General features: G+C 34.8%; 1 protein-coding gene across 1 annotated transcript in view; it reads right to left on the bottom strand.

Annotated features, from left to right (window-relative positions):
- LOC138701770 (ras-related and estrogen-regulated growth inhibitor-like) overlaps positions 1-24,211 on the bottom strand; it is an 839,928-nt gene that overhangs the window by 385,378 nt on the left and 430,339 nt on the right. The gene's annotated exons all lie outside the window — the stretch shown is intronic.

Raw genomic sequence — 24,211 nt, 5'->3', positions numbered from 1 at the left:
TCACTATCCATATTGAAATTACCACAGTTTGACACAATACACAGCACAGGATTCTTTTGTATCAGCTACAAGGTTCGGTCCGGTTTTTTTTGCCACTACTGTACATTGATACTAACGCGCTCTTTCGTTATAGATGTCACTACTACAGTATTAGCAAGTGAATAGTATTTTTCCGTCTACTTTTCAGTCTATCCACACCAGTCTTTCAACCCCTGCACTGAGGTATTATGCATATATTATAGGAGAAATTAAGTGCGAATTCTTCCACTTTGTGAAAAAGATTATGAGGCATTAACGCCTACTTACAGATATAAATGCAACCGGTTACTGTATGCCGTATAAGGTGTAAAAGATTAAATTGTACTGGAGCATTTGGCGCCTTTGTATATACATGCCATTACTCTGAATGGAAAAAAGAAAAATATTTGTGAACGTGAGTGTACATGTAATTTAAATTAATGTTAAAACATATTTCAATATTGTTATGCGACAAACCACTTCCAGATATTGAGAATCTTCACTTCTCGATGCACAACGTGTGGTGAACCAAGTCTATAATGAAAATAAAGCATACATTTCTATGTAAGCGAATGTAAAAATTAGTAAGGACTGAAAAATCAAATTTACTGCTACTGAATGTAAAGACGTTTATATTTAGGATAGACCTACAATAAGTCGTGAATAAGCAACTTACAGATTACATACATGACTTTCCATGTGCTCAACGTGGAGGGATTTTATTTTATTTTTTCAGTTTCATAACTACTGTAAATGCAGAATCCATTGCTTCATAACTATGTGCACAGTTCTCAGAGTTAGAATATAATATATTGGTAGCGGATTCAATAGGACTGAACTGGAGAATAGCTGGAAACTACTACTTCATATGTATTTTTTGTTCCGTTTGTCTGTATTGTAGGCCTACGAGATATAAATATGTAATGTTCACCAATATATCTGCCCGTTCGTTCATTTCTCGCATTTCTTTTTTGAAAAACTATGAGTTTAAAATTACGAAATTATGTATATGTCTATCTACTAGGCTACTTTGTGAAATTCAATCGATTAACCTAATGGATCAATTTCTGTTGTAAGATTAATAGATCAAAAATATTTAATCGAATAATTGAGTCAATTAAAATTAATCGGTTGTAGTACATATTATTTATTATTTTGTTAATAAACTCATACTAAAAATTCCGACAATATTCCTCTCTCGGAAATTGCATACTTAAAAACACAATAGTACTGTTATTTTCTAACTGAAAAGCAAGTAGCGTAGAGAAAATCTTTGCACAAACACTTCAGAAAGAGATGGAGATATGAGGACAGTGATCTAGTCTACCTCTATTGAAAGTTGAAACACAATGCGAAACCCTTATTAAGTTTCATGGTTTTCCAAGAAAACTTCCACCAACAGTCAGCTCATCTTCCTAGCATATGAAATACATACTTTTCTGGGATTAGTCCCCCTCATCCCTTAAAAAATAGCCATGTCTACACTGTGTGTCAGTGAGGGCGTAATTATCTTCTTCTCTTTCTAAAATCTGGTAATTCGATTACAATAGAGGCCAATCTTCTGTTTCGACCGCTGTAGTTTTGTAGTTGCAGTTTCTGTACTGAGTTTGTTTATGAAAGTTGTGTGTTTAGTTTGATAAAGAAAAAAATCAGTTTTCTGTGGTCTGAGAAAAGTGTAAACTCCATTATGTCATATGGGAATTTGAGAGGTAAACTCGGTGAAGCGTTTGGATTTAAATTGAACGATCATGGAGAAGTGCTTGACAGAAAAAAAGTTTTTTTTTTCGTGTTTAGTGATGCAGAAAACATTGTTACTAAACGTAGAGCGGCACTTAATTCGGAGCATGTGAATGCACTCACATGCTTAAAATCATGAATGAAGCAGTATTAACTAGTTGAGTCTTCACACTTTTTGTTATTTGTGTTTGTCTCAAAAATTCCCGGAGAAATTGACACAATAAATTATAAGCCTCATAATAAATATGTTGGTAAATAATTAAAATAGTTGTTTTGTAATATAACGATACAATATATATAGATATACAACATTTAATACTTATGGTTATCACCGAACACAAGTTAAATTTAACAATAATTGTATATTACAGTATATTGCAACATTTTTTCAAATCGATCAAAACTCGATTAATCGATTAAATTCAAATAGTTAATCGATTAAATATTTTGATCGATCAACAGCACTACTGTCTACCCATACATGTATAGATGTTATTCGTATTTTCTCATAAATGTTATTCGTGGCAAATTCGTTGTTTTTGAATACTTTTTACTTTTGTATATCCCCGTTAAACAGATTTTTGTATTTACATTTATAAATGTTACATATATCTATATCGACTAAATCACACTTTGGTTGGGTGTTTAAAATTACTTTCATATATTATTCATGGAATATTAGCTATATTTCATTTAACAACTTCGAAAGCTGTAAATATGTCAAGAAGCCAGCAACACTTCATTAACTGTGATTGCTTAACAAACAAATGGAAATTAATGCATACGCACATTCATAAGCAGAGTATTTATCATACAGAGAATAACTTCCGTAATAAATGCTATGTCACAACCACTGAAATTTAACATTACAGTGACAATATAACACATAAAAGGACATGATATGTAGGCCTATGATTAGTTTATATATGAAATGAAATTATATATACAGGATGTAACATAAGGTAGTACATTAATTGTAGGATGTGGTTCCTTAAAATATAACGAACAAGAAAGTCTAATATCATTTTGCTCGTTTTTGCGAGGTTTTTGAAGAAATAATACTTTTATGCCGACATTTCGATCGCGAATTTTACGAATACTGTTTAAAATACGCTGTACGTCCAACTGTACACTAATGCAATGTAAACATCACGACAGCTGATCAGTTGCGAGTACTAGGCAAACCGTCTGCCGTTTCGACAGTGATGGCAGATTTTTAGACCTTCTGTACGTGACTCGACAATCAATGTTTCCAATGTTTCTTCTGCCGATTAATTCGTTATCTGTGAATTTTCTAATTAAAATACTGCTGCAACGTCATCATAACAAACGTTCTCTTCGTTGTTATACAAGAAATTAAACCGTATTTTAAACAGTATTCGTAAAATTCGCGATCGAAATGTCGGCATAAAAGTATTATTTCTTAAAAAAAACCTCGCAAAAACGAGCAAAATGATATTAGACTTTTTTGTTCGTTGTATTTTAAGGAATCACACCCTACAATTAATGTACTACCTTATGTTCCACCCTGTTTACCGTAAAATGAAGAAACTTTGACAAGCGAGTGTAACATTGGCATAAGCTAGGGGAACTTTGGCAACTATGCTACTATTTCCGCAATTTATTATTTTCTCATATTAATAATGGTTACAACAATCACTTTCGATTAAACTAACATAACTGAAAGTCTATCAAAGGAAAAATTCCCTCTTCTATTCAGGAAAATCTGGGATGCAATGAATTTAAACTTGCCTTATTTCGGGCAACTGGACTTGATCCATTCAATCCGTCAGAGATTTTAGGTAAAATCCTTGATATCGAAGATGGAAAGAAGTTAGAAGATCACCTGATACGTGTGATAGAGATGCTGTAGGAATTGAAAGGCCGTGACAAGGAAACCGGAATACAAAGAAGAAAATACCAAAAGCTCCAGGTCAAAATTTGGCTACAAATTTGTCTGGAAATGAAAAAGAAAAGGCAAGAAAACCATCATTATGTTTATTCGTGTCTCTGGGATAATTATGGTTGCGTTTGATGTGTGCAGTGTTTTAGCTGAGTATGTGGGGACTGCAATGAGATCACTACAGATCCTTGCTATCAATGTTCCAATTGCTTTGATTCTGACTAAATAATGTAATAATAGTAATTGTTGAGTTAATTTATTTTTGGAAAAGTTGTAATTTCATAACTTTGTCTCCATTTATTTTTTAAATAGTTGTAATTTTCTAATTACTTCAGTATTTTCATTGGATATGATATTCCAACTCTTGATTGTGAATGCTTAATTAGTAAAAATTATGAAATCTTCTTTTAAAGCGTATTTAGGTGTCAAAGTTACCCCTACCACGCACATTATTCTTCAAATAAACCTTTGAAATGAACCTGTCAAAGTTACCCGTTTAAGGGGTAATATTGGAAAGTTAAAAAAATAAACAAAGTAATTGTTAAAAATGGAAGAGAAATAAATAATTAATTAGAAAATCAAAGAAAGGTTTCAATGTCATATATAATTGCATTATATTATGATTTCTTGTATGTAGATTTGAGAAATGAAAAAAAAAACATGAAAAAAATCTGCTAATGTTCCCCCATTTTACGGTAACTTTACGTCTCCGTTACATGAATTACTGAAATGCTTCAGAAACGAACCATACATACAACTTAAACAAAAGAAACAAACATACACTTCAAACTAGTAGGACTCGTTTTGTTTGTTGATTCAGTTTTCGGGCCACCCGGTATATGTGTTTGTTTTCCTAGACAGGCAAACCGTTATGCAAGTATTATGCCGATCAAGGTATCGCCGTGACCTCCACCTTCATTCATAACTTCCATCAAACGCAACGTTTAACCTTGTCGTTCAGTAGACAGACATTTGAAAACATTCTACTACTGTTTAAATAAATAAACTACTCGTAGCTATTCTTATTTTCATAGTAATCTTTATATGAAACAACGAGTCAAAGACAGGATAGGAGAAGAAATGTCAGAAGGAAGTGAAAATGAGACAGTAGTAGTCAAGGATGTCCTTTATCACCTACCCTGTTCAACATCTACTTGAAGGATTTAGTAAAGAACTGCTTTCAGAACTGGGAGGAGTGATAGTAGGAGGAAGAAGAATAAAGTGCATAAGATGATAGCGTTGTTACCAGAAGAGGAAATGATACTAAAGGATATGTTACTGGAGCTAAATGACAGCTGTGAGCAGTATGGGATGAAGATAAATATAAATAAGACGAAGAGAATCGTCATATTGAAGATAAAATTGAGAATTCTAAATGAGACAGTAGAGCACGTGGACAACTTCAGATACTTGGAGTCTATTATAAGCAGTAATGTGAGCTGCTGCCAGGAAGTCAAAAGAAGGGTAGCAATGGCCAAGGAAGCTTTTAATAGAAAAAGGAGCATCTTCTGCGGATCTCTGGAAAAAGAACTAAGAAAGAGACTAGTGAAGTGCTTTGTATGGAGTGTGGCATTATATGGGACAAAAACATGAACGTTACGACGAAGTGAAGAGAAGCGAGTAGAAGCATTTGAAATATGGATATGGAGAAGAATGGAACGTGTGAAATGAACAGACAGAATAAATAATGAAGCTGTGTTGGAAGTCGGTGAAGGAAGATTGATGCTGAAACTGAGGAACTGGTAAGATTGGTGACCCATTATTCCATTTCCGTTCTTGAGTACCTCAATGAGGTGTTTCCACAACGCTGGATTGGCCGTGGGTCACCCATCTTGCCAGCACCTCTCGACTGGCCACCTCTCAGTCCTGACCTCACAACCTGTGACAATGCACAATAGGGTGTCATCAAAAGCATCTTCGGTTTCAAGAGCAGAAATATCTTACATTAAGTTTTATTTAAGACTCGTTAGAGAAGATGCGTCAAGAGGACAAAATTAAATGTCACATTCTCCGAAACTGTTAAATTTAAATTTGTTACGTAAAATCCGTTCGTTAGATCAATTTACTAGTTTCGATCATGTCATCGTCCAATGTTTCCTGCTTTTTAACTACTAACTAAATGATGCTTATGTTTATGAACGTTGCTGTACATGCAGAGTATACAATTATATTCAGGCAACTTGATGAGGAAGAAAAAAAAGAGAACATCGTAACCCGTAATTTCGATATAATAAAACCATGCTATAAAATCTGCAGAAACAGGACCTTATATTTGATAAAAAAAAGTAACTAATTTATTTATTCTAATGGTCATTATAGGAGAGAAGGAAACTAACTTACCGTTACTATGGCAATAAGAGTAATGATTTATATCCCTCCAGGGACACGTTCTTACCAACTGTACTAAATTGCTTGGAGTGACAGCAGAGACTTGTTCCGTCCTTTGGGATTTGGTTAGTTTTCTAATACTTAAACCGTTCTTCATGACGCAAGACTTCAGTCGCTTTATGAGGAATTATTCAGTAAATAATTAATACTTCTCTCTTATCACTCGTATTTTGCGGAATATGCCACTATACAACAACAAAATTTAATACCGTTAATGAATCTCTAATAGTACATTATGCAACGAGCCTATAATGATAGTAATTAAGACGCAAGTATGGATATTTATGAAACGAACGCAAGCGAGTTTCATAATATTCATACGAGCGTCTTAATTACCATTATAGGCAAATTTCATACGACTTTTTATGCTCGACCATATTTATAACTTGAAATTATTCAGATGTATGCATTTTATTTGTATCTGACAAGATCGGAAGTGACCTTGTTCTAGGTCGTGAATTGTGAGATGTGCGCAGACGCGAAAGTATTGATTTTTTCCGAGGAACAATAATGTCATTGACCTTGCTGTAATCCCGTTAAACTTGATATAACCTTGATTATTGAATTCGACATTGAAAAACGATATGACAAATTGAATTTATTTGAATATTATTTACAATTAACGCTAATTATTATAGTAACAGAACATAATCTTCTGCGACAGTATTGGATTTCCAGCCTCCGTGACTTTTCGCTAATTCTCTTTCGATTGCATATCCGAGAATAATCGATACTTGCGGTTTTATAACGGTACAAAGCTGACTTGTCATTGGCTGAACACCTATAAGCTGAGATGTCATTTGCTGAACACATGTACTTTAATGAGTAGGTGTACTTTAATGACATGCATTAAAGGACTACTACCAGGTGTATAATTACTACATTTCGGCATGGTCGAACATAAAATATAATATATTGTTATTTCTATTATTATTTACATCATTATCTTCTTCTACTCCTGGAAGCGGATAGCTTATTGCGTGTCCACTGAGTTCAGTTCCGGAATATAATGACATCCGTCATCGTAGCTGCAGTATTTCTAAATGTGTTTTTGTTGAGATGTCCGGTCGCGTAGGCTACTCTTTTCACTAATGTGTTCATTCTGTGAGTGCTCGCCCCAATTCATCCTTCTGTCACTATACAAAGGCTAATTAGTTCTATTTTGCTCTTCTAATTGAGACAGGGAAATCAAAAACTCCCAAATCCCAATAAACCAAATTTTACAGGAGAGAGAAAAATCTTATCTGTCTTACTAACTTTAAATATTATACATTTACCTATTAATATTGTGTAAAATTACATTTTTTTATCAATTAAATACTTCAAAACCTAAATTTTTATATTATCTTACGCTACAATTTGAAATAAACACTGCTGGAGTTGGTGGTGTCCTGACTTTCACAGTGTATGTAACAATTAATTTAATTTATTGGTCTGACCCAATATTTTGGGTTAGCCCTGCGACACAGAATAGCTCACAATAAAATTTAAAACGAAAAATTATATAAACAGGTTTCAGACAAAATTGATTAATACGTAAGAAAAAAAATAGAACCAAATGTAATTTAAATGGAATGTACACCATAAAGATGCTGACGAAATATCGCTATTATGGTGGTGACGATGGCATCTTGAAGATCTCTCGTCAGCTTGTATTTTTCCCTCCACTTTACAAAGGCTTTCGGAATGGTGCCTCTCGCTCCGAAGAAGAGACTGGTAACTGTGATTTTTTTCTATGTTGTATTTCGCCGTTAGTACTGAATCGTGGGCTCGTAGATTTTCTTTTTCTCTTCGTTCACTTCAGTTGGTTGAGTGGCTGAGATTTCAAATCTGATTGTAGGGTAGGATCAATTATTTCGGCTGTCTGTTTATTTCTATTTATAGCTGTGATATCGATCCTACGATTGCTTCCACTATCAGCAATACAATGAACTTTCTCGTGAACGTCTAGATTTTTGGATCGAAGTGCATCTGCGATCATAGAACGTATGATGTTGTGACGTTTTATTCTAAGTACTTCTTCCTGTGGGCAACTCCCAAGCACATGTGGTAAAGTTTCATACTCACTGCAGTGAGAAAAGTGAATAAATATGAGCCATGTGAAGAAAAAAGAGAAGTATATCATAATTCCTTTATGAAATATTGGAATAACTTATACGAGAAAATGGAAAATTATTATTAAGATTAACATTGCTACATTTTTTTTTAAATTTCAAATATATGAGACAGAAAATCACAAATTACCATAAAGCACATCAAAATACACAAAACCACAAACTATATTAAACTGTTAAAACAGCCTGATTCATGTTACAGATTGTTTTTTCTCTCGCTCTCATGTTCTTCCTGTGCATCTAGATTATTAGTTTATTACTGTCCGCAAACAGAGTTTGGTAATACATCCTACTTTCCTCAGAAATAAACTGCATTCAATTTTGCAAATCCTTTTCCTTTCTTTTCTCAATGACAATGCTGAAATGTACTTTAGTTGACTGGGGAATGATGTATCTGTATTGGGTTTCTGGAAGTTAAACCGACTCCATATTGTGCCTTTCATAGTCTTACTTACATGGACTTCATAGATTTTCGTGAGATTTTGAATACCGTATCACTTCACTCGGTTGAGCGATAGTGTTGCCACCTACCGGGAAATTAAGCTTGGAATGCAAAAACTCTCTTATTCCGTGGACTAAGTGGAGTTCTGACTTCCACGAGTTTTAAACAGTCCCCAGAATGCAGATGAATGTCGAAATTAGTGTATTCTCGCCTTCCACGCATACAGGGCAAACTGAAAAGCACCATCCAGCCCATAACTCAATTTTGTCAAAAATTGAAGTTATTGGGTTTTTGATTTCCCTGTCTCAATTACAGAACTACGAATTTTGTCTCTTAATGATTTCTGTGTGACTTTTCTTACAACTTTTATTCTCGTTTCGCTAATTAGTTTCGTCTTTTGAGTTTCTGTTTTGCAGTCATAGCGATAAATTAACAATGGGCTTACGACAGATTTATTTATTATTATTATTATTATTATTATTATTATTATTATTATTATTATTATTATCCTCCTCCTCGTCATCTGCCTATCACTGCCTGTCAAGTAATAGATTTATTGGCCTTTTACGGTCTCATGCCATCTTCGAAATGATCGACCCATAGAGATGTATCACAGCATCTGCTTTGGTAACCTGGAACGTTGCATACCATTGACGTATTGTAACCAATTTTCTCTATAGTCATGGAGATATTCAGTAATAGAGATTATTTTAGGTTCATTAATAATTGAGGTGTTCAGAGCTAAAGTGAATCAAGTCGCAAATTTTCATAAATTGAGTTTAATTCATTTGCTGATTATCTGAAGTTGGATCTTTTCCGAGCGATAATGGATCAAGTCTTAATTCCAAGCATTCGCCGGTAGATGACACTAGTCACTCTTGCCTCACATTATTCACGATGTTCTGAGCCATATTTTATAAATCTAGAGTTTGAAAATGAAGCAATAAAATGATTGCTAGTCAAATTAGGTAATCCACTACAGCAAGTTAACTTTAAGTCCTATTATCTCAAAACTACGTCTCATGGACATGATCCACTTTAGGTCTGAACGCCTCAATTATTATTGCACAATTTCTTTCGTGATCTAAAAGGCTGCAATTATTATTATTATTATTATTATTATTATTATTATTATTATTACTAAATTAAAATTAAATTATGGTTTATTTAACGACGCTCGCAACTGCCGAGGTTATATCAACGTCGCCGGATGTGCCGGAATTTTGTCCCGTAGGAGTTCTTTTACATGCCAGTAAATCTGCTAACATGAGCCTATCGCATTTAAGCACACTTAAATGCCATCGACCTGGGACGGGATCGAACCTGCAACCTCGGGCGCAGAAGGCCAGCGTTATACCTACTGCGCCATCCAGGGCGACTATTATTATTATTATTATTATTATTATTATTATTATTATTATTATTATTATTATTATTATTACTAAATTAAAATTAAATTATGGTTTATTTAACGACGCTCGCAACTGCCGAGGTTATATCAACGTCGCCGGATGTGCCGGAATTTTGTCCCGTAGGAGTTCTTTTACATGCCAGTAAATCTGCTAACATGAGCCTATCGCATTTAAGCACACTTAAATGCCATCGACCTGGGACGGGATCGAACCTGCAACCTCGGGCGCAGAAGGCCAGCGTTATACCTACTGCGCCATCCAGGGCGACTATTATTATTATTATTATTATTATTATTATTATTATTATTATTATTATTATTATTATTATTATATAGAGTGTTAGTTGGGAGGCCGGAGGGCAAAGACCTTTGGGGAGGCCTAGACGTACATGGGAAGATAATATTAAAATGGATTTGAGGGAGGTAGGATATGATGGTAGAGACTGGATTAATCTCGCTCAGGATAGGGACTAATGGCGGGCTTATGTGAGGGCGGCAATGAACCTCGGGTCCCTTAAAAGCCAGTAAGTTATTTTTATTATTATTATTATTATTATTATTATTATTATTATTATTATTATTATTGTGGTGAACTGTTATTGGCCTCTCGCTGTTGTACAACACATTAAATATTAGTAAATAAATAAAGGTATTTTATTATTATTATTATCATCGATATTATTATTATTATTATTATTATTATTATTATTATTATTATTATTATTTTATTTTAGTAGGTTATTTTACGACGCTTTATCAACATCTTAGGTTATTAGGGTCTGAATGAGATGGTGATAATGCCGGTGAAATGAGTCCGGGGTCCAGCTTCGAATGTTATCCTGCATTTGCTCATATTGGGTTGAGGGAAAACCCCGGAAGAAAACCTCAACCAGGTAACTTGCCCTGACCGGGAATCGAACCCAGGCCACCTGGTTTCGCGGCCAGAGGCAGTAACCGTTACTCCACAGGTGTGCACGATGATATTATTATTATTATTATTATTATTATTATTATTATTATTATTATTATTATTATCATTATTATTATTATTAACTACATAAACCTTTGCTTGGGATTGTACTGTCTTAACGGGATAACTGGCTCTTATCCAGACAGAAATGTGGGACACTCATCTGTTCTGCGTAACCATTTTGGGTTCAAAGAATCCCATATTACTTCTGGGAGTTGCAACTAAGTCTACGTCTGTCGACATTAGAATCCTTCACATATTTGTGACGTGCCAACGCTACTATTTGCGTTAGTAGGCAAATCTCTATCACAAGACATTAGCTTCCTAAGTGGTCCCGGAGAGGGGTTTCCAGAATGCAGTGAAACTAAAACACGCTTAAATGAGGGACATCCTAATTACGCCGTAGAAATCAGAGGCAAAGGAAACAAGAATTTTCAGATCCGTGGAGAATAATTATGTAATAAATAGGCCCTTGAACTATGGCTCGTGCTGCCAACACACAAAAAAGTAATAATGACTCCGGCGTGTAACAACGAAACTTGTCTGTCCCAATTCCACAGCCCCGTTCCGAGTACAGTGCGTTCCATCGCAACGTCTCACTATTTTGCTACCAGGTAGTTGGGGTGTTGCTGTTACTTTCTAAGAATTCGAAGGGTTCTTCAATATAGGAAAGTTTAGCATGATAGTTCAGAAATCGCCTGGTCGTACACTTTACACAGTACTAGAATAAAATATGGATAACATCAAAAATGTATTCTAAGATGTAGAACTATTGCCTTGAACGGCTCTCCTGTTTAATTCATTTCGGAAAATAGATAATCTTGTACAATAAAGACTTTAAAAATATAGGATTAGCAAATATTTATAGGTAGAAGTGTTCTGTAATGTATCACGTGCATCTGCCGTCCATGTTGGAAATCCACTCTTAAGTACTGGTCACTAAAATTTGCTGGCAGCAAACAGTTACAGTCCGACTCAGTAATATGGATAATTAACCGAGACAGAAATACAATTCTAAGAAGACATGAAATTCTACAGAGGATATAATGGGTTGCATACGATCAATTACACAAATATAAGAGGACTTACATCCTATACATCCCAGAAAAAAAATATCGCTATATGGAATAAAATAAAACAAAGAGGATGAAATATGAGAATGATAGTCCAATAGAATAATAATAATAATAATAATAATAATAATAATAATAATAATAATAATAATAATAATAATAATAATTTTTATTTTAGTTATTTAGTTATTTATTTAGTTATTCATTTTTCAGTTATTCATTTATTTAGTTATTTATTATTTAGTTATTCATTTTTTAGTTATTTATTTATTTAGTTATTTAGTTGTTTCTTTATTTAGTTATTTACTTTTTAGTTATTCATTTAGTTATTTATTTATTTAGTTACTTATTTATTTAGTTATTTATTTATTTAGTTATTTAGTTATTTATTTAGTTATTCATTTTTTAGTTATTCATTTAGTTATTTATTTATTTATTTATTTATTTATTTATTTATTTATTTATTTATTTAGTTATTAATTTAGTTATTTATTTAGTTAGTTATTTAGTTATTTATTTATTGTGCTGTACAACAGCCTGAGGCCAATAACAGTTCTGCACAAGATAAAAGCACAAGATTTACAATGAACAAGAAATTACAAAAACAGTGCATACAAATTATTATTTAGGAGTTCTCTTAAACAAGAACTTAACTGCCAGAATCTTGAATTTGGGAGACAAAGCACCAAACATTTCAGATCTCGTATAACAGCATTGCGCAGAACGAAACGTAAATGTTTCTACAGGCCGCTGTGTTTTTTTTTTTTTTTTTTTTTTTTTTTGGAGGGATGTAGGCTAATCTAGATGGCACAATGATTGTTGTAAGGAAATAATATTTCGTCAGGAGGGAGATGTGTTAATAAGGATTCAACATATGCTGAAAACCGTTAACGTACTGTTATGTTTAGATAGCTTGGCCAGTCACAACATTCTGCGCAGTAAATCAAGGATGAGTCGTTGAAAGTGTTAAAAGCCTGGACAGAAGGATCTGAGACCTCCCACCGGGCGAATTACGATCGAGTAAGGTCGCCCTGAAGTGCGCAAGGCGACACGCGAAATCCTAGGCTCCGATTGTGAAGGCTTCCATCATTCCACCATTACTCTCCATTCAATATTCATAATCATTTCAGTAGTATTTATAAAAAAACGATGCGGCGTGATGTAGTACTTAAACTGACTTACAGATAGCATACTCTGAGAAGGCGTAATACGCATACCAGAGAAGGTGAAACTGATGAAAGGGAACCTAAAGCCTACATGGCTGAATGAACCAATGGTACCACATATGTCACGATGTCTACAAAGAAAGCGGTCGTTGGGACATTCATTGCTAAGAAAAATGTTTCAATTTTTTCTCTGTGCCATCAGTATTATCAACTAGTAATGCTCTTTCAGGTGGTTCATTTGGAACCGGTTGTTTTCATAGTCCACACAAAGACAGTTGAAGTCCGGTGCGTTCCATGCTTAGCTGTTGGAGTAGCGAAGCATAAATATTCAGATCTTGCTGTATGCCTGAAGATGAAATATGTATGCAGTTCCGAAAGATGGGAGGTGTTAAATCCAAGTGAACTGTGGAATACCCAAATAAGGTCTGTCTTTTTTTCTAGTATATCGACGTGAAAGCCTCAAATCTCGTGTCACGATTATATTTTACCACATAATTTTCTCACTACTGAGACGATACTGATAAGAACCTTGTGGGGTAGGGGATGAAGTAGAGCTTCCTACCTCCTTAATTTTGGCACTAGGATGATATGAGTGATTACTAGGCTTCGAGACTTGAGACCCGATACAATAAGTTTACTGTGCATGTACTATAGGTTGTTGACTCGCTGCAGGTAGCGAAAGGTAGATATGTGTTGAGGTAACAACGTTGCTGTTTAGAGTAGAGTACGGTAGTATGGGAAACATACACATATGTATATTCTGAAAGTAAATATACTTTACACAATGACAATATCAAAAGAATGTGAAAAACATTTATTCTCCTGTCTTTTATAAGCATTTGTGTTCAATTATATACAGTGTTAATGGTGGAAATAAACATCTAGCAATTTTAATTTCTTCATTTATCCTATTGGCCGTCTTTAGGAAGTGCAGTTACAGTACCGAATTGCAATGTACTACAAGATACTTTCTCAGTGTCTAAAACGTAAATCTTTTTCGGTTATCTGCAAAACAATGTTTGTACTGTGAAAAGCTGCGCTCTACATCGCATAACGTGATAGGAGCAAAACGAAAAAAACTTAACATCATTGCAGTCTCTAAGAGACAGTCCTTTATTTTCGGGTGACTATGTCCACTAATTTGCTGTTTATATTACACAATGTTCCATATCCGTTATTTTTACATAAAATTGATTTACACTTCTGTTTTACACGTTCAGTAACCGGTGTACTTGGTGTCTCATTAATTCTCTGTGTCATTTCCTCAACTAATTTGAGGGCTTCCGGCATCTCTTGCTCTGACTTTTCTAACCGTGTAATAGTTTTAGACACAGTTTGAAAATGGGTTTGTATGAAAACCAAATTATTCGTCAGAACCTTCAAATCCAGAGCTTTAATTACTCTGATTGCAGAACAGTCGTCACTCAATGTGTTGATTATCTGCACAATTGTACGGGAGTATTTGGCATAATAAATAGCTGCATTAAGCCATGTAACCCATCTAGTAACAATGGGCTCTGGAGGTAGAGGAAGAGTGTGTGCTAGTTTCTTGAATTTCGCAACCGTCTTTGCGTATTTGTTGACATTCGTTCTACAGTACCCCCACCCACTGTACGCTTTACCACTATACTCAGTACGCCGTTATGCGGATTTCCCACTGAACTGTTCTATTGGGTCCGAAGTCTCGAAGCCTGGCTGATTACCGTGATATTTTGGACACCTTATATCGGGGAAAACAATATATTCATTATAAGAAGTCTAAAAGTCGTAGCGTAGCCGAGGCAGTAGTAAGTTTGTATACTGATCAGAAGCTGCGCTCGGACATGGGTTCGATTCCCGCTTGGGTTGGTTGCCTGCTTGGAATTTTCCGAGGTTTTCCAGACTGTAAGGCGAATGTCGGGTAATAATATGGTGAATCTTCGGCCTCATCACTCCAAATATCTCACTATCACCGTCGACGCTATATAACATGTAGTTGATACAGCGTCGTTAAACAGCGACTAAGAAAACAGAGTCATTACGGTAAAACTTCTTGCCTTCACTTAGGATCGATTTCGCGCTGTTCCATTCAACCTTACATGTAAGCTAACTTGATGTATTCTTACATAATGATATAGTTCGTGTAAATTTAACTTGTAAAAACTTAATAAATCTGTTTAAAAATCCTCTAATTTAATATAACATGCATATAAATTTCGACCTAATGAGTTTCGTTTAACAGATCTGTTGATGATAAACAAAATGAAAATGTCAAAGTCACAGTAAAGCTGGCATTTGTCCTTTGAGTTCACAAATTAATTTATGTGTAATTACAACCATCAGACCTGACAGAGAGAGAGAGAGAGAGAGAGAGAGCGCATTTGTTAATGAGCATCAACAGTGTACAATTAAATTCAAACGAGTTGTCAAGAAACGAACGTCATGGACTGTAATTTGATGTAATGAAAGAGCGTCAGAAGTATAATTGCAGATGTTTAATTACAAACAAATTTCATGAATGAATGAATGTGGTCAGCTATGGCTCTTAATAGCATTTTCGACTGAAATTAAGCACAATCGAGTTCGACTAATAGAAGTGAACATTTATTTTTATTTCATAAATAATATAGGCTATGAATAATTTCGAGGGAAAAATTGTTCCGGAGCCGGGTATCGAACCCGGGACCTTTGGTTAAAGGTTTGGTTAAAGGTCCCGGGTTCGATACCCGGCTCCGGAACAATTTTTCCCTCGAAATTATTCAAATCAACTTTACAGGGAGTTATACCTGAAAATCTTGATTTGCATAATATAGGCTATGTTTCTTTATTTTGCTTTAGTCCTGTGTTGGTTCTGTACTTACGGGTGCACATGATATTTTATGTGTACCCAATTTTCTACATTAAATTTGTAATTTAAGATAGATCACATTCTCCTTTTAAGATTTCCTTCCTGTCCAGAAATCAATCAGTGCGATGATGATGATGATGATGATGATGATGATGAATTAATACAAATGAAAGCTTGCTGTAATAATAATAACAATAATAACAATAATAATAATAATAATAATAATAATAATAATAATAATAATAACACAGCTTTTAAGAAAAATAAACTAAGAGGTTCGGTCCCCGGCAAGGAAAATTATGTCTCATTTGCACTATGTATGAGCCTCTGGTCTGCTATACATCTCGTCCTGTGGTGCAATCTGTAGTTTACACCATACTTAACCGCATGGTCAAAAACTTGTATGTACTGCTTAGTCTATAACATACCGTGTCATGATGATGATGATGACGATGACGATGACGATGACGATGACGATGACGATGACGATGACGACGACGACGGTGATGATGATGATGATGAATATTTAATTACAATTATTAATCTCGAGTTTAAATTTTAAACTGCGAAGACAATGTACCGTTGCGAGACAGATTATGTTAATGTAGTAATGTATGGAAGGGTAAAATAGTAACTAAATACTGAATCAGGAAGGGAACCAGCCATACGACCATTAGTATCGCGGTATATTTCATTCATATTATGTGCCAGAGAGCGGAAACGGTAACATTTGATGAATAGTGCTAGACATCTGACTAATATGGCCCTAAATAATCTGAAATTAGTCTCATGGCTTCCACATACAGCGTTCACGCTCTATAACCTTATCTCTGAAAGTAATATTTTTTTATTATGAATACTGAACATTCAGTATGAAGATATCAGTTTTCCCAGATAATCATTCGCTGTACAATATCCCAGAAATTAGCAATATTCTCATGCATTGGTGAAATGCATTCAATGTAACAAATAACCAACGGGAATTAGTGGAATTTGTGTCATGATTGATGCCAGTTAAGGCACTTGAACCAGAATGTATGTAAATTGATTTTCTTACCTTCGAAAATCTGGCAGTATGTAATTAATGCGCTTTCAATATAAATTTAATAGATTAATTACGGTACAACAGTATGTTATTTTACACTTATGTAGCAAAGAATTCGAAACACCCTGTAGCTTGTAGAATGAATGAGGCTCCCGGACCGCCATTGATACTATCCTACTTTGCAATTCTTTAGGTTTTTTTATTGGCTGTTGCTTTCTTTCTTTATTGCGTGTGCTTATACAGTAGCGAAATTTACAAGGTCAACAACGCATAGAAGATAAAGTGAATTTCCGTGTGTCTCTGTCTGTTTAAGGCATAATTCTGTTGTAAAAAGAAAGCATGGTTTAACGCTATACTAGTCATTATCGTACTTAGATATTACCTAGCTTTGGTTTGCCATGTCTCGTATAATTTTTACAGTCAACCATTATATTCCAACATTACCAACGAAAAAGTGTTCAAGGAATGTCGCGAAATTATTATTATTTATATTCACAAGTATTAGAGTTTGTAGCTATAAATTTATCGCCTCCGGGTTCTATTCCCGCCGGAAAAATTTAGATTCATTTCCCTCTTACAGGAACAGAGGCAGTGTCTCTTGTTTTACACCTCTCTTACGTGATCACATGTTACGCTTGCGCCAAGCTGACATGATCATCCTGTCGTGTTACTTATAGAACTCTTTGATTAACTTAATTACATAAGTGACACTGGAACGGACCAAAGAACTCTTGATTTCAAATGATAATAGGCCTACGTCATATTTGCACTTCTATAACGCGCGTGATTGGCCTACAAATGGGATAATTTCATATTCGATTTCCGACAGAGAATAAGAATTGTTTCCTATGCGTGGTAAGAGAGAATGCACCGTTGTGGCTATGTGGATAGCGTGAAGTTCGATTCCCGTCTTGGCAATGGAAGAAATTTATCTTACGTCCATAGGAGAGGGTGTTCGTCCGTTGATTTGTGATTGTCCTGGGTTGTCGCTGGTAACCCTATGACATGCCATCCCATGACCAGGGAGGTCCGTATTTCTGTGAGACATCTAGTGTACGATCAAATGAATCTCTTACCCCTACCCGCAGTAAAGTTTAATTCGAAGAAAAGGGACTTTAAGCGGAGTAAGAAATAAATCATCGTCGTTCCTGCAATAACTCCTATGTGCAAAATATACAATTTTTCAGTAGGAGGAAAAAACACATTCATTCATCCTATGGCAGCCGTATATAGGGGATTGTGAATTCTTACATTTTCTAAACAAAGAAATATAATTACATTATTCTATTATTTGCTGTATCACTATTTAAGTTACTTAATAGAGCAAAAATCTGAAAATCGATAAATATATCACATAGGAGTTATTGCAGGAACAACTACGAAATAATGTAAGACAGATAAAGCACTGGGCTTATAAAATATGTCTGCACAGAATGAAAACGACTTGGAAACATTGTTGTAAATATTGCTTCGACTGACATCAATAAATCACTAAAAACTTAAAATTTAAAATTTAGGATTTTGAAAATCAAATTTAGCATTTCAGAGCACTTTTAATGTTACAGTTTAGCATTTTATAACGTTTTGACATTCATTCTTTCATTCATAGTGTTCTGTCCAAGGGCAGGTCTTTCACTGTAAACCCAGCATTCTACAGTCTTTCCTATTTTCTGCCTTCCTCTTTGTCTCCTCATATGATCATATGAAGGGTTCAGAACCATAGTGGGCCAAGCGCCATTTACTAAAACCGTAGAAAACAAGGGTTAAAATAAAGTTATTACCATAATTCAATAGAAGCATATAGCAAGTAATATAAAGTATACACTTACTTACTTACAAATGGCTTTTAAGGAACCCAAAGGTTCATTGCCGCCCTCGCATAAGCCCGCCATCGGTCCCTATCCTGTGCAAGATTAATCCACTCTCTATCATCATATCCCATCTCCCTGAAATCCATTTTAATATTATCCTCCCATCTACGTCTCGGCCTCCCCAAAGGTCTTTTTCCCTGCGACCTCCCAACTAACACTCTATATGCATTTCTGTATTCGCCCATACGTGCTACATACCCTGCCCATCTCAAACGTCTGGATTTAATGTTCCTAATTATGTCAGGTGAAGAGTACAATGCGTGAAGTTCTGCGTTGTGTAACTTTCTCCATTCTCCTGTAACTTCATCCCTCTTATCCCCAAATATTTTCCTAAGAACATTATTCTCAAACATCCTTAATCTCTGTTCTTGTCTCAAAGTAAGAGTCCAAGTTTCACAATCATACAGAACAACCGGTAATATAACTGTTTTATAAATTCTAACTTTAAGATTTTTTGACAGCAGAATAGATGACAAAAGCTTCTCAGCCGAATAATAACTCACATTTCCCATATTTATTCTGCATTTAATTTCCTCCCGAGTGTCATTTATATTTGTTACTGTTGCTACATTAAAAAATAAATGATATACCAATCTTCATTAAAATATGGTATTCACTTAACTTTAACCCTTGCTTTCTCCTTTTTTAATAAATGGCGCTTGGCCCACTATGGCTCTGAACCCTTCATATATCTTAGTGTCGTCTATCATTTGATTTCTTCTGCTAAGAACCTGGCTTAGTTGCCTTACACGTGGTACCTTGTTTGTATCACTTGTGAGGTTCAGACCTGTCTTCGGACAGTTTACTAAACAACAAAAACTCTGTACAAAATTTTAAAGTGGGATTCGACATAACGAACCCTTGAAACCTAACCGCTGAACCGGTCACACATTGTGATGAAGTGTTTTTATTTAGTAACAGCAAACTTCACATACGGCATCTCAATCCAACAAGAATCGAATGTATTCCTGTCGTTTACATGTACGGCAAGTTACAGAATTAGAAATGTGTTCAGGATGCTGACACTGTCGTGAGCGGCTCGCTATGAACTGAAGACAGATTCTGTTTCCGGTAAGAAGCAGGAATTAAGTCCATGCAGCTTCCTAGAACACGAATACCTAGAATTCCGGTGTTTGTATTGAACAACTTCCCTCCGGACAGCAGGTCTGTCTAAGTGCAGGGAACCGGTTGTTTCTGTCACGACAAGCTGGAGATATTTTTCATAGATCTATTTAATGTAGAGAAAAATGTTTAACAATCTCCAATTATGCTGAATTTTAAACAAAAACACAAATATTTTTTTACTTTCGTCATATATTATTTTCATTTCAGGGTCCTATTTCTTTCCTCTATTTTATAATTTCTCATTTTCTATCCCCCTTTTTCTTTTTGTATTCAGCAGTCCATCATCCTTACATATATTTCCTTTTTTATTTGTCCCTATTACCGGCTCTTATGGAACGTCTATCTTTCTTTTCCATTCTTAGTTCCTCTTCTCTTCTAGATTAGAAGCATCTCTTAGTTTCTTCATTAAGACTAACAGCTACATCTTTTTCCCCTCGTTACTTTTTAACTCCCCTGGAAACTCTCTTCAATTCTGTTCCTAAGCATTTTTGTTCTTTAATATGTAACATATAATATTTCATTAACTTTTTTTCCTCTTGCAATTTTTCATTTTTCATTTTTCATTTCGTACTTTAATTCAGTTTTCTCTCACTTTATTTCAATCTTTCCTTCCAGTTTTTTTTTCCTTCATTTACTTCTTCATTCATTACATTCTTACCTTCCTTTGTTTCTTTTTCTTTTATTTTCCTTATCACCTGTCCTTTTTCTCTTGACTTTTTCTTTCTTTTTCATCTTCTCTTTTTCTCTCTTCTTTTCATTTCCTTCACATATTTCCTTTTTCTCTTTTCTTTTCCATATTTATTTTTCCTTTTCATATTTCCTTTTTTCTCTTTTCCTTTCTCTGCCGTCTTTCCCTTTTCCTATCATTTCCCTTTTTTCCTTTCCTTCCCTTTTTCTATATTTCCTTTTTCTTTTTCCTTTTCCTTTTATTTCCTTTCCATCTTTCTTTTTCTCCTTTCCTTTCTCTCTTTTCTTTCCTTCTTTCCTTTCTCTCTTTTCTTTCCTTTTCTTTCCATCCTCTCTTTTCTTTCCTTCTTTCCATCCTCTCTTTTCTTTCCTTCTTTCCTTTCTCTCTTTTCTTTCCTTTTCTTTCCATCCTCTCTTTTCTTTCAATCTTTCCTTTCTCTCTTTTCTTTCCTTTTCTTTCCATTTTTCCTTTCTCTCATTTCTTTCCTTTTCTTTCCATTTCTTTCCATCCTCTTTTCTTTCAATCTTTCCTTTCTCTCTTTTCTTTCCTTTTCTTTCCATCTTTCCTTTCTCTCTTTTCTTTCCTTTTCTTTTCCTTTTCTTTCCTTTCTCTCTTTTCTTTCCTTTTCTTTCCGTCTTTCCTTTCTCTCTTTTCTTCCTTTTCTTTCCATCTTTCCTTTCTCTCTTTTCTTTCCTTTTCTTTCCATCTTTCCTTTCTCTCTTTTCTTTCCTTTTCTTTCCATCTTTCCTTTCTCTCTTTTCTTTCCTTTTCTTTCCCTTTTCTCTCTTTTCTTTCCTTTTCTTTCCCTTTTCTCTCTTTTCTTTCCTTTTCTTTCCATCTTTCCTTTCTCTCTTTTCTTTCCTTTTCTTTCCGTCTTTCCTTTCTCTCTTTTCTTCCTTTTCTTTCCGTCTTTCCTTTCTCTCTTTTCTTTCCTTTTCTTTGCATCTATCCTTTCTCTCTTTTCTTTCCTTTTCTTCCCATCTTTCCTTTCTCTTTTCCTTCATTTTCTTTCCATCTTTCCTTTCTCTCTCTTTCCATTTCCTTTTCATCTTTCCTTTTCTCATTTATTTTCTTTCCTTCTCATATTTCTTTTTTTCTCTTTTCCTTTCCTTTTTCGCTTTTCTTTTTCTTTTCTTTTCCTTCCTGTTCCCTTCCATATTCCCTTTTTCTCTTTTCTTTTCCTTTCCTTTCTTCTTCAGTTTTCTTTTTTCTCTTTTTGTTACCTTTTCTTTTTAATTTTTCCTTTTCCTCTTTTCTTTCCTTTTCGTTCCATATTTCTTTTTTCTTTTCTTTTTTCCTTCCCTTCCCTTTCCTTTTCATATTTCCTTTTCCTCTTTTCTTTTCCTTCCCCTCTTCTTTCCCAACCCTTCTTTTCTTCTTCTCTTTCCTTTTACATTCCTTCTTTTCTTTCCTCTTCTCTCCTTTTCTCCTCCGTGCCCTAATCCCAATACTTTCCTCCGATAGTGGTGCGGCGTGGCGTGGTACTGATAACTGCTGTTATTGGGTCGTGTCCCTGATCTGGTCCGCATGGGTGGTCCGCACCTCGCACGCACTCACATATCATTTGCAGCCTCATTAACGCGGCCAGGCTGCTTCCGCACCTTCGGGCGCCGCGGCGGCGTGCGAGGGAAACAATTGCGAGTCCATCGCAGCCCGCGACCCATGATTCGCAAAAAGCCCGTTACTTGGCCGTGGAAACTGTGATTGAAAAGAAAGACTGAGAGAAATGCTGGAACACAGGAGGTTGTGCGTGTCATTCGCAATTCGGCTTTCCCAGTTCGATTTCAACAAAAATGTACACACATTTTCGATACTAGGTCAGTACTTCTATTCCATAATCGGAGTGCCTACCCATATACAGTTTTGTTTAGATTCAAATGGGGACATTGGAAGCACCGTCACCAAATGGTTATAGAACCTGCAAATTATGCTCACTAATTTCACTTCCATCACCACCACCACCACCAATTCAACCGTAGCCGAGCAAAATGACGATTCTTACCAGTAACCTCACTAGAGCTTTTGATTTATCTAGAGAAAATAAAAAATCCAGTGGGATTTAATTGACTATTACACGATGAGAAGAAAGTGTATAAAGATTAGAAGAAATAAAGTACTTTAATACAATAAAATATTAATTGACTTACTGAAATTCTATTTCACTAATGTTAGCTTCACCAAAACGTTTGAACGGAGCCGCAATTTTCAGTTGACTGTCTATGCTGTAAACAAATGACGATCGCAAAGCATGTTTTATAGTACCGTAAAGAATTTGCAGTTTGAAATGTTGGCAAACAAAGAAACAATTGGTAGGAAGGTGATAAAGGCAGGAGAAAGTATAATTATAGAGATCAGAAGAAATAAAGTAGGCTACTAGACTAATGTTACCTTCACCAAAATGTTTGAACGGAGCCGACATTTTCAGTTGATTATATATGCGAGAAACAAATTACGATCGCAAAGCATGTTTCATAGTACCCGTAAAGAATTTGCAGTTTCAAATGTTGGCAAACAAAGAAATAAATGCTGGGGTAGTGATAATTCATATTCAAATTTATTCATAATTTAAATTTGAAATGGTACAGTACTCGAAATGAGCATATGCTCGTGCTCGTGTACAGTCCAGTAGAGTCTACATAAATTTTAGAGACATCAATAATAATGTTGAAGATAGAAATAATGGTAATAATAATAATAATAATAATAATAATAATAATATAACAATGAAGGAGATAATACAAAGATAGTAATACAAATTAATTAATAATAATAATAAATCATAAATATTAACAATAATATAAATAATAACTAAGACTGATAAAATAAAATATAAAACCATTTAGCGAGAGTTAACACAACTTAAATAACCATATAATAATCAGGAAAAAAATAACGAACTCGAAAATCAACAAAAAAGTTCGTTGTATCGCAGACGACAGCAACCGCCGTATTGATATTGTGTTATACATTATTGCTAGGAGGGGGAGCCGAAGGTCTACATCCTGACGTTCTCTTCGAATCTTCTCATACAATCATAGGAAGTTAATGCTGAAAAACAAAGTGTCTACGAGTCAAACTGTACATTACCACCAGGATAAACATAAATAATACTGAACTATATTAATCAAGTTTCAGTTATAGATTTCCCCTTTGGTGCAAGAGGTATCATATCAAAATATTTTAGCTAGGGAAGCGATCAAATTACATTCTAGGGAAGCGATAAAATTGTGTGATAAGCAGCCATGATTGGTTGAAAGACGTCCTTTCGTATAGTTTGATTGGTCAAAAGTAGTATGACGTAGTAAAAGTGTATTAGTAAATATAATACTAGGCCTATAAGAGCACATGGTGGAAGTTCAGTAATAAAAGATAGGCACGTTGGCAGATGTACACCTAACATAATAGAAGACATTTCAGTGACAACGCACAAACT

Source organism: Periplaneta americana, chromosome 6 (assembly GCF_040183065.1).
Source record: "Periplaneta americana isolate PAMFEO1 chromosome 6, P.americana_PAMFEO1_priV1, whole genome shotgun sequence".
In the NCBI taxonomy this organism is placed as follows: Eukaryota; Metazoa; Arthropoda; class Insecta; order Blattodea; family Blattidae; genus Periplaneta; species Periplaneta americana.
The sequence above is the reverse complement of the archived record's forward strand: the minus strand, read 5'-3'. Positions and strand labels throughout refer to the sequence as shown.